Source organism: Cucumis sativus, chromosome 3, assembly GCF_000004075.3.
Source record: "Cucumis sativus cultivar 9930 chromosome 3, Cucumber_9930_V3, whole genome shotgun sequence".
Classification (NCBI taxonomy): Eukaryota; Viridiplantae; Streptophyta; class Magnoliopsida; order Cucurbitales; family Cucurbitaceae; genus Cucumis; species Cucumis sativus.
In genome coordinates, this window is record NC_026657.2 from 24,554,382 (window position 1) to 24,567,155 (window position 12,774).

Genomic DNA, 12,774 nt, shown 5'->3' on the forward strand with positions numbered 1-12,774 from the left:
AGTTTTTTTTTTTTTTTTTTTATGTGAATACTCCTAGATCTCTACGATGAGTCCTTCGGACAAGCTGGCTCTACCCTAAAGTTAGGAGCAACTTAATATGTGACCATCGTCTTAGGCCTTAATTTAGATTCCCACGCGTTTGCAAAGAACAGAATGTCGATCAGTATGATCAGGGATATTGTGAGAAAAAGAAGTCCATTCTTTTTCTTTATATATTGATTTCCCAAGTTCGAAGGACAATTCATATTAACCTGGGATTTCAGTGTAACGACCCAACTTTTCTACCTAAGTCGAGGTCATTAACTTTTGACAAAAGACCTTGGTTGATACAAAATGAAATGTAAGCCAATTGAAAAACACACAATCGAGGAAAAACAACTTTAAGTCAGGCCTGATTTCAAATATTCAAAAACTTAAAAAGTACTATTTACAAATAAAAGTTTGTAAGCTAAGTTTCAATACAGCGTTTTAAACCTAAAAAAAAACAATAAGCGGAAGCAAAATAACACATTTCCTATGGTACTCACGTTTCTTTCCTTCCCCTCGCCGGTTTGCCGCCTTTGTTACTTTTGCCTGAAAAATTAAACATAAAGGGGTGAGTATGAAAATACTCAGTAAGAGACCCACTATTGGTCCCGTGAAGGAAAAATAAATTATTAACGTCCTATTGGGAAACCCTGCACAATCCCAGTCTTGTGATCCCGTAGGATACACGTATCAGTCTAACACCCCGAGGGACATACATTTCAGTCTAGTGTTCTGTAGAAACATATATCAGTCTAATGCTCCCGAAGGATGCATAACGATTGATGATCCCGTGGGACACCTACAAGGCACACATCCCAATAAAAGCTAACAATTTTCCCCTCAGTACATTCTAAACATTTTAACAGTCATTTATAACATCTTTCCGTTACTTCAAAATATAAAGTTCTTTCACTTAACATTCTAACAATCAACATATCCCACTTTAGTCCAAAGACCGTTGATAACATTTTAATATAACAGTCGAACAAACTACAAAGTCATAACACTCCTCAGTTTACCAGTACAAGCCACAATTTAGTATAACCCACACCCAACCGAAACAAATTCACCAGTTCACATCCAAAATTTTATACAGCACAGTCTACTAATATCATCCTATCTACATCCACACCTGCATGTTTTATCCCAAACAATCTCCATATATATTCAACATCAATTCTACGTCAATTTATGTATATGCATAATTCCAGTCATTCACAATATACATTCAACAATCCACATCAATCCTAATTAACAATACCCAATTTCTCTTTTCCTTCAATCCTATCATATAACAACACCCAACCCAAAAAATAAAAAACTCTACATAAATAGGGCAACTTAATTAAAATAGAGTACCTTAGGATCATAGGTGTTACACTCTTCCCTCCTTTAGAAACTTTCGTCCTCGAAAGTTCTAATCCTGGAATAACTCTGGGTAACGAGCTCTCATATCATCTTCTCGCTCCCATGTTGCCTCTTCAACTCGGTGATTATGCCACAATACTTTCACTAATACAATCCCCCTATTACGAAGTATCTTCACCTCTCTAGCAAGAATCTCAACTGGTTGTTCTACATAGCTCAAATTTTCATCAATCTCTAGTGGTTCATAATCCACTACATGAGATGTATCTGCCACATACCTCCTCAACATCGAAACATGGAAAACATTATGAAGTGCGGAGAGAGACGGTGGTAATGCCAAACAATACGCCACAACACCAATTCTCTCTAAAATCTCAAACGGTCCAACGAAATGAGGACTCAACTTCCCTTTCTTCTCAAAACGCATAACACCCTTCATAGGTACTACCTTTAAGAACACCTTATCTCCCACAACAAACTCAAGGTCTTTCCGTCTCACATTCGCATAACTCTTCTGTCTACTCTGCGCTGTCTGCATACGTGTTCTAATCTTCTGAATAGCCTCATTTGTGGACTAAACCAACTCATGACCCATCAACCTCTGTTCACCAACTTCACTCCAACAAACAGGGGTTCTACAACATTTACCATACAAATGAGCACAATATCCCTGTCTTATGGAACCTGCTTTCGTCTTCCGATAATAGAAAACCACTAAACCTTCTACCTATGTCTTCCTTTAAGCTATATTTTTTAGGTTAAGACTGAGAATGAGCTCTTTCTTTGCACTCCGCGAAGCTCATAAGAAGAAAGATCAATTCACATCCATAAAGAAAAAGTGAGGAAGATAGAGAGAAAGAGTCATACCTATACGAACTCTAGTCCACTCATTAACGATAATAGACTCAAATGGTGCCATGCCAATGGTAGCTTGGAAACTGTTGTTATAAGCAAACTCCATCAAATGTAAGTGAGAGTCCCAACTACCTGGGAACTCTAGAACACAAGCTCGTAGCATATCCTCTAAAACTTAGTTCAAACGTTCAGTTTGACCATCAGTCTGTGGATGGAAGGCTGTACTGAAATCTAACCTCGTACCCATGGCAGTCTGAAGTCCCTTTCAAAACTTGAAAGTAAAACGTGCATCCCTGTCAAAAACAATCGATACAGGCACTCCATGCAGTTTCACAATCTCAGTTAAATATAACTGTGCCCACTTACTAGCAGTATAAGTGGATTTCTCTAGAACGAAATGTGCCGATTTCGTAAGCCTGTCTACGACAACCCAAATCACTGTGTAACCCTTCAGGGTTCTAGGCGGCCCTGTAATAAAATCCATCGACACATTCTCCCACTTCCACTATGGCACACTTAAAGGTTGTAACAAAACCTGCCGGTTTCTGTCTAGGTGCCTTAACCTGCTGACACACTAGGCACTTATTAACAAACTCTGTCACTTCCCTCTTCATATTCCGCCACCAATAAAATCGTTTTAGATCCTGATACATTTTCATACTACCAGGTTGCATGGAAAATGGGGAATTAGGGGCTTCATCTAGTAAGTCAATCTTAACTGCATTGTTTGCTAGCACACACAAACGTCTCTCAAACATCAGTCCACCATCAGAGGATATGGAGAACTCATCAATCTGCCCTGTTCCAACGAGGCGACGTCTCTCCACCAAATAAGGATCACTACTCTGAGCATCAATAATCTTTTGCCTTAGAGTTGGTTGCACCGTTAACTGAGCTAATTGTGAGGTGACCGTCCCCACAGATACTGCAATCTCAGCCCTCTCAATGTCTCGATGTAACGGTGTCTGTCTAGTAATAAGTGCTGCCGAATGTGATACTTTTCTACTAAGAGCATCAGCTACCACATTCGCCTTACCAGGATGGTACAATATCTCGCAGTCATAATCTTTTACCAACTCGAGCCACCTTCGCTGTCTCATATTTATTAACTCCTTCTGGGTAAAGAAGTACTTCAGGCTCTTATGGTCAGTAAAGATTTGTATATTTTCACCATACAAGTAATGTTTCCGCATCTTTAGTGCAAAAAACACTGTTGCCAACTCCAAATCATGCGTTGGGTAGTTCTGCTCATGACTCTTCAACTGGCGAGAGGCGTAAACAACCACCTTACCCTGCTGCATCAAAACACATCCCAGTCCTTTCTTAGAAGCATCACGGTAAATCACAAAACTTCCAGTTCCATCTGGTACTGTAAGAACCGGTGCAGTAACTAACCTTTGCTTAAGGTTCTGAAAACTATCCTCACAAGCTGGGCTCCAAACAAAAAGGAGTTCCCTTCCTGGTCAACTGAGTCAAGGGAGTAGCCAAATGAGAAAAATCCTCCACAAACCTCTGGTAATACCCTGCTAAACCCAGAAAACTATGAACCTCACTGACCGTAGAGGGTCGAGACCAACTGGTAACCACTTCAATCTTTGCAGAGTCCACAAAAACTCCCTCACTAGAAACCACATGACCAAGAAAAGCCACCTTCAACCAAAATTCGCACTTAGAGAATTTATCATAAAGTTTATTGACTCGAAGAGTCTCTAATACTTTATGCAAATGTTCCTCATGTTCGGCCTCGGTCTTGGAATAAACCAAAATATCATCAATGAAGGCTATCACAAAAGTGCCTAAGAAATCCTTAAACACCCTGTTCATCAAATCCATAAATACTGCAGGTGCATTAGTCAAACCAAAAGACATTACTATAAATTCATAATGTCCATACCTCAAACGAAAAGCAGTCTTAGAAATGTCAATGTTTATAATCCTCAACTAATGATAACCTGAGCGTAAGTCAATCTTAGAGAACACTGTGGCTCCTTGTAACTGATCGATTCTGGGCAAAGGATATCTGTTCTTGACCGTTACTTTATTCAGCTCTCTATAGTCAATGTAAAGACGCATCGACCCATCCTTCTTCTTCACAAACAGTACTCGTGCACCCCAAGGCGACACACTAGGTCGAATAAAACCTTTGACAAGCAACTCCTGTAACTGTACCTTCAGTTCTTTCAACTCGCAGGAGCCATCCTATAAGGAGCTCTCGAAATGGGAGTAGTGCCTGGCTCCAACTCAATGGCAAAACACATATGAAGTTAAAGAAATCTCATCTTCCCTAGTATCCACCACTTGCCAAAATACTCCAAGTACCCTGGTTGAGCAGTTTACTAGCTTCCATAGCTGAAATCACTTTAGGCAGTACTACTGTTCCTACCCCTTTGAATTTAAAGCTAGACTCGGTAGGAGGACTGAACACCACCTCCTTACGAGAACAATCAATGCTAGCATGATTAGCAGCTAGCCAATCCATGCCTAAGATTACATCAAAGTCACGCATATCCAACACCAACAAAGTTACAAAGTTACATCCAGCACATGACCAACTATCTCAATTTTACATGCTTTAGTCTTTTCCTTAGACAACATAATTTCTTTAGACGGTGGGTGTAGACACTGACAAAACATAATCTAAGGGCTCCACCTCTAAGCATGCATGTGTCACAAATAACGAGGAAATAAAGGAATGAGAAGATCCTGAGTCAAACAAGGTTAAGGCAAAGTGCCTTAACACTGGTAGTGTACCTGTCACCACTATGCCAGCCTTCTCTGCCTCTGCTCTACTTGTGGCAAAAACTGTACCCCGCTGTGGAGTTCTCACTCCCTGACTGCTCTGTCCAGCCTCAGTAGATCTCAAGGGACAACGATCAGCCATGTGTCCCTCTTGTTTGCACTTGAAGCAAATTCTGGTTCCAACCAAACAACAGCCCAGATGTCGCTTTTGACACGTTTTGCATAGTGGCTTCTCTCTAGTAGTGTCCCTTGCCCCACCAGGACTCTACTGAAAACTATAAAAAGGTTCACCCGACCTCAAGTTCCTCTAAGGAACTCCCACAAATCTCTGCTCTGCTTTCCTCTTCTGGCCAGACGACGCTCCCTTATCAGAACTCTTTGCATGAGCTTCGTCCTTCCCAATACTCATATCCACTGCCAGACGCAGTGCTTCAGCCTGAGTGGTGGGCTTTAGTGCTCGCACAAAGCCTCTAATCTCATCACTCAATCCCTTAACAAACCTCTCAGCTCTGGCCTGCTCATTTCCAACAAGCTCAGGGGCAAAGCGCGACTGCATGTCAAACTCCTAGACATACTCCTCAACTGTTATGTGTCCTTGCTTCAATTCCAAGAATTCCTGGCTTTTAGCATCTATAAGGTTAGCCGAGAAAAACTTGGTATAGAAGCAGTTTTTAAACTGATCCCAAGTGATTTGTCTCACATCTCCACCTAACATACGCATTGTGGTCCTCCATCAGATGATACCTCTGTCCCTCAGAAGAAAAGCAGCACACTGAACCCTATGCTCCTCGGGACATCTCATGTAGTTAAATATGGTTTCCATAGAGGACAACCACAATTCAGCTTTGGTAGGATCCTCCAGTGACCAGTTAAACGTCTGAGGGTCATATTTCCTAAAGTCTCTCAAGTGTTTCTCCTCGGCAGAAAGCTGGTTTGGTAGTATCTGTAGCTGCTGTGCAGCCAATCCTTGTGCAAGAGGGATCGCCAGTGCAGGTAGAGCTGCTGGTACAGGGGGAACCACAAGTGCAGGCGGAACAACTGGTACAGGCGGAACTACTGATGCCTGTTGGTTCTCAGCTATAACAGTCATAAGCTCCGTGAACCTCTACTCCATGTGAGCAGACAGTGCAACCAACTCGGTGTGAGTCACTGGTGCAGCAGGAAGTTGTTTGTTCAGCTTGACCCTCAGTAGGTTGATTACGACCTGCTCCTCTACCCCAGCCTCTACGACCTCCTCTACGAACACCTCTCTTTGGCGGCATAATTCCTATTATCCACCAATAACTCTCTTTTAAAAATCTAAACAAAAGTGATGTAATTCAAAGCTGGGATTAATTTCTCTCTTTTATTCAAGAATTCTATCCTATCATTCTCTATAGGAGAATGATTATTTGTAGCTGTGAGTGTTGGTTGAGTGTAACTAATCAGTTGTTGTAACTGATTAGTTTGGAAATAACAGCTACCAACAGCTATTAACAGAAGAAACAGCTACTAACAACAACAGTTGAAAACGGGAATAACAGCTACTAACAGATAAAACAACTACTAACAAAGAATGGTTAAAACAGAAATAACAGCCAATAGTAAGATAGTTAATGACTGTATGATTGCACTGTTTATAATTGCATCATTCCATCCTCCCGAGATTGTACTCGACCACGAGTACATTAGTCAGCAAGCTGGAAGTCGTCTGGGGCATGATAGGGCTTCAAGTCTGCGATATTGAATACCGAATGGATGTGTATGTCTGGGGGAAGTTCGACCTTAAAAACATTATCTCCATATTTTTCTGTAATGCGAAATGGGCCGATCTATCTATCCTTCAGTTTGTTGTACGTTCCAGTGGGGAATCTGTTTTTTCTTAGGTGTACCATTACTAAGTCCCCTTTGGAGAAAACAGTTTGTCTCCTCTTTTTGTCTGCTGCTTTCTTATAGGAATTAGTGGATTGGACAAGGTGGTCATGAACTTCCTTGTGTAGTTTTTCGATATCCTCTGCCATGGTTTCGGCCTCTTTGTGACTTTCTACAGTAACAGGGAGGGATGCGAGGTCAAATGTCAACCTCGGTCGTCTAGTGTACACGACTTCAAAGGGGCATTTGTCAGTCGATCGGTTCTTCATGTTGTTGAAGGCAAACTCTGCTTGTGCGAGGGACAAATCCCACTGTTTAGGTTTAGAGCCACTGAGGCAGCGTATCAAGTTACCCAGTGTTCTGTTTGTTACCTCAGTCTGTCCGTCGGTCTGAGGGTGAGCTGTTGTGCTATACTTCAGCGTTGTATCAAACTTTCTCCACAGTGTTTTCCAGAAATGGCTTAGGAACTTAACATCCCTATCGGAGACGATGGTTTTAGGTACTCCATGTAATCGGGTGATCTCCTTGAAGAATAGGTTAGCTATGTATACAGCATCATTTGTTCTCTTGCAAGCGATGAAGTGAGCCATTTTGCTGAATCGGTCAACAACCACCATGACTGAATCATGGTTTCTTTGAGTCTTGGGGAGTCCGAGTACAAAGTCAATTGAGAGATCTTCCCAGATTGATTGTGGAATCGGCAGCGGGGTATATAACCCTGCATTAGTTCGGGAGCCCTTGGCCCGTTGACAAACGGAACATCTCTTCACAAAGTTATTGGAGTCTTTTCTTAGCTGTGGCCAGTAGTACCGTATGGAGATTGTTTCAAAGGTTTTGTCTTGCCCGAAATGTCCGGCTAATCCGTTGGAATGAGCTTCCTTTATTAAGGCTTCCCGCAGGGAAGTGTGTGGTATGCATAATTGGTCTCCCTTGAAGAGGAATCCTTCTAGGATGTGGTATCCTTCAGCCCTTAGGTGATTGGAGCATTTATGCCAGATGTCTGCGAAGTCAGCATCTCTTTCGTATAGTTCTGGCAGGTGCTCGAAAGCAATTATTTCTGAGGAGAGAAGTGTGAGCAGGGAGCCTTTTCTACTTAATGTGTCAGCCACCTTATTCTCTTTTCCAGCCTGGTGTTTGATAACAAAATCGAATCTCTGTAAATAAGATATCCAACGGGCATGCATCCGACTGATATTTTTTTGAGATTGAAGATATTTCAGGGAGAAATGATCTGTTAAGAGAACAAACTCTTTGGAGAGCAAGTAATGTTCCCACTGCTTGAGAGCTCGAACTAAGGCATATAATTCTTGCTCGTATGTGCTCCATGTTTGTCGTGCGGTGCTCAATTTCTCACTGAGGTATTCAATCGGGTGACCTCGTTGGGATAAGACTGCCCCAATTCCTGTGCCACAGGCGTCTACTGCTACTTCGAAAGGAGAAGAGAAATCTGGCAGCTGCAGAACAGGGCTAGAAGCTAACCTTTTTTTTATTTCTTCGAAGCTCTCTTGTTGGAATGAAGTCCACTTAAAGTTCCCCTTCTTTAAGCAGTCGGTCAGTGGTGCGCAGATGGAGCTGAAGTTCTTTATAAACTTTCTGTAGAAAGAAGCCAGTCCTAGGAAGGCTTGAACTTCTTTGACAGTGGTTGGAGCCAACCACTCTCGTATTGCTTCAACCTTTCTTGGTTCCATGCTTACTTCTCCTTTCTTGATTATAAAACCAAGAAATGTAATTTCAGACTTCAAGAATTCACACTTCTTTTGATTGATGTATAGTTCCTTTTCTGTCAATACTTGAAACAACTTTTTAAGGTGGAGCAAGTGTTCGTCGTTCCCACTGCTGTACACCAATATATCATCGAAATAAACCACAATGAATTTGTTGAGGAAGGGGTGCAGTACCTGATTCATTAGCCTCATGAAGGTACTGGGAGCATTGGATAGGCCGAAGGGCATTACCATCCATTCGAACAGCCCTTCATTCGTCTTGAAGGCAGTCTTCCATTCATCACCTGGTCGGATACGTATTTGATGGTATCCATTCCTTAGGTCAATTTTCGAGAAGATGGTGGCCTTGCCGAGTTGATCCAAGAGGTCTCCAACTCTTGGGATAGGGAATCTGTATTTTACTGTGATTCGGTTAATGGCTCGGCTATCTACACACATTCTCCAACTTCCATCCTTTTTGGGGGTAAGGAGAGCTGGGACAGCACAAGGACTGAGGCTTGGCTTAATATGCCCTTTCTTGAGTAGATCTTCGATATGTTCATGGAGCGCTGCATACTCTTTAGGGGTCATTCTGTAATGAGCTAGGTTTGGCAGTGATGCTCCAGGGATCAGATCTATATGATGCTGAATGTCTCGAAGAGGTGGCAGTCCGTCAGGTTCTTTCTTGAGGTGTGGGAACTCCTCGAAAAGTTGTTGTAATTGTGGTTCCAACTCTCCAGCCTGTTCTTCATTAGAGCTGCCTGTCATCACAAGGGCTAAAATATCTTGCTTTCTTTCTTTTAAAAGAGTTTTGCCACTGCACGTTGTGAATAGCTGGCCCCTTGTCTTACTGTTCTCCTCGTTCTTTTTGGTCAAGGGCAGTAGAGTTATCCGTTTACCCATCCAGTGGAATTCGTATGTGTTTTCTCTCCCCTTATGCAAGGTTTGAGTGTCGTGTTGCCACGGTCTGCCTAGGAGGACATGGCATACATCCATGTCGATTACATCGCATACGATCTGATCCTTGTAGCTGCTGCCGATAGAAAGGGGGACCGTACATACCTCGTTAACTGTGGACTCATTCCCTTTCTTTACCCATCCTATCTTGTAGGGGTTTGGATGTGGCTGAACCTTCAAGTTCAGGTTGGAGACTATCTTCTTGGTTATAAAGTTTTCACTGCTACCTCCATCGATAATAACATCGCATACCTTCCCATTAATGGTGCACCTTGTCTTGAAAAGACTGTGGCGTTGTGGGCTCTTTTCTTCCTTGGGAGCAATGAGTACTCTATGGATAACACAAGAGATCCTATCTCCTTCATCGGCTTCAATTTCTTCTGTTTCCTCTTCTGGTTCTGACTCACCTCTCCAGGTAAGTTGTCTTCTTCATCAGCTAAGGCAATTGTTTTTCTTTGAGGGCAAGAATTTGATAGGTGACCTGGTTGTCCGCATCTGAAGCACTTGCCCAATGATGGGCGAGTGTAATTATTTTGGTTCTTGCTTCTGTTGATCATCTCTGCCTACTTTTCATATGTTGCAGTCTGAGAGTCGGCTTCTTTTCCTTTTCCATAAGTTGGTGCCATCGGCTGATCATTTGACTTGTTCGCATAGTTTGTCTTCTTGTTTGATGTTGGTTCCCATGTTCTTCGATTCATGGTGTTGGTCTTTAGAGCTATCATCTCTTCTACTGTTTCGGCCAATGAAATTGCTTCAGATAGGAAACGGAGAGGCTGTAATCTTACTTTTTCTTTAATATCAAAACGCAAACCCCCCACAAATCTGGCTATTTGATGCTGCTCGTTCTCACTTAGATTTGTCCTGGCACTTAATCGGTGGAACTCTTCTATGTATTCGGTGACTGTCCTGGTACCTTGACGACAATTTTGATATTGGTTGTATAAAGTCTGCTCATAATTCGGAGGCAGGAATCGTTCTTTTAATAGCTTCTTCATTTTTTCCCAAGAGCGTACGGGTCGTTTGTTGTATCTTTGCCTGTTGGCTTCCAGTTGCTCCCACCATGCTGATGCGCCCCCTTTGAGTTTCAAGGCCACGAGACGTACCTTTTTCTGTTTAGGGGTGTCCATGTAACTGAAAAAGTTCTCAGTACTTTTTAGCCAATCCAAAAAGGATTCGATATCTCTCTTGCCACTATATGAAGGTAAGTCAACCTTCATCTTGAAGTCATGATGAGTCTCTGCCCGCGTGCCGAACCTCCTGCCGTGTTGTCCTCTCTGTGTTTCGTCTAAGGCGTCCCAGGGGTTGTTCTGGTCTTCACTGCTCGACGATTCGTCTTCTTGCTCATTATGGATGTCGGCGTAGAATTGTGGTGGTGGGTTGAGATCAGCCCTTCCTCGGTTAGCGTATCGTGGATTGTGGAGATTTCTGAAATTTCCCCGTCCACGTTGCCTTCGCCTGTTGTTGATCTCCCCATCGTCTGCCATTTCTGCTTCGAGCTGCGGTGGTGCCCGTAATTCGTCCATCCTTCTTGCCAAAAGTTCAAAGTTGTCCATGACTCTATCTATCTTCCGGTGTAAATCTCCCAAGGAGTCCTCGACGGCCAGCAAGCGAACCGTTGATGTCCTTGGTGAGAGAGCGGCAGTGTCTTTTGCCTCTTCTTGCGCACGGTCGTCCCCCGTGGCTGGGTTGTTTCCTCTTCGGCCAGCCATCCGTCCAAGAATCGGGGCTGCTCTGATACCACTTTGATGTTATTCAAAGCTGGGATTAATTTCTCTCTTTTATTCAAGAATTCTATCCTATCATTCTCCTGGAGAATGATTATTTATAGCTGTGAGTGTTGGTTGAGTGTAACTAATCATTTGTTGTAACTGATTAGTTTGGAAATAACAGCTACCAACAGCTATTAACAGAAGAAACAGCTACTAACAACAACAGTTGAAAACGGGAATAACAGCTACTAACAGATAAAACAGCTACTAACAAAGAATGGCTAAAACAAAAATAACAGCCAATAGTAAGATAGTTAATGACTGTATGATTGCACTGTTTATAATTGCATCATCTTTGATGTAATTCAAAGCTGGGATTAATTTCTCTCTTTTATTCAATAATTCTATTCTATCATTCTCTATAGGAGAATGATTATTTATAGCTGTGAGTGTTGGTTGAGTGTAACTAATCAGTTGTTGTAACTGATTAGTTTGGAAATAACAGCTACCAACAACTATTAACAGAAGAAACAGCTACTAACAACAACAGTTGAAAACGGGAATAACAGCTACTAACAGATAAAACAACTACTAACAAAGAATGGTTAAAACAGAAATAACAACCAATAGTAAGATAGTTAATGACTGTATGATTGCACTGTTTATAATTGCATCATTCCATCCTCCCGAGATTGTACTCGACCACGAGTACATTAGTCAGCAAGCTGGAAGTCGTCTGGGGCATGATAGGGCTTCAAGTCTGCGATATTGAACACCTCTCTTTGGCGGCATAATTCCTATTATCCACCAATAACTATCTTTTAAAAATCTAAACAAAAGAGTACTTCATACCGTCCAGTTTAACTTAGGCAAAAGTCATGCAAATAAACCATACATATAAGCATAAAACATACCTGACGAGAGACGAAGGGTCGCGTTAGCCATAGGGACACAAAACACAGACTTACATCGTAAGTCAGTCTACAGAACCTAAAACTTAGGCTCTTATACCAACTGTAACGATCCAACTTTTCTACCTAAGTCGAGGTCATTAATTTTTGACAAAAGACCTTGGTTGATACAAAATGAAATGTAAGCCAATTGAAAAACACACAATCGAGGAAAAACAACTTTAAGTTTGACCTGATTTCAAATATTCAAAAACTTAAAAAGTACTACTTACAAATAAAAGTTTGTAAGCTAAGTTTCAATACGACGTCTTAAACCTCAAAAAAACAATAAGCGGAAGCAAAATAACACATTTCCTATGGCAATCACGTTTCCTTCCTTCCCCTCGCCGGTTTGCCGCCTTTGTTACTTTTGCCTGAAAAATTAAACATAAAAAATACTCAGTAAGAGACCCACTACTAGTCCCGTCAGGGGAAAATAAATTGTTAACGTCCTATTAGAAAACCCTGCACAGTCACAGTCTTGTGATCCCGTAGGATACACGTATCAATCTAACGCCCCGAGGGATATACATTTCAGTCTAGTGTTCTGTAGAAACATATATCAGTCTAATGCTCCCGAAGGATTCATAATGATTGGTGATCTCGTGTGACACC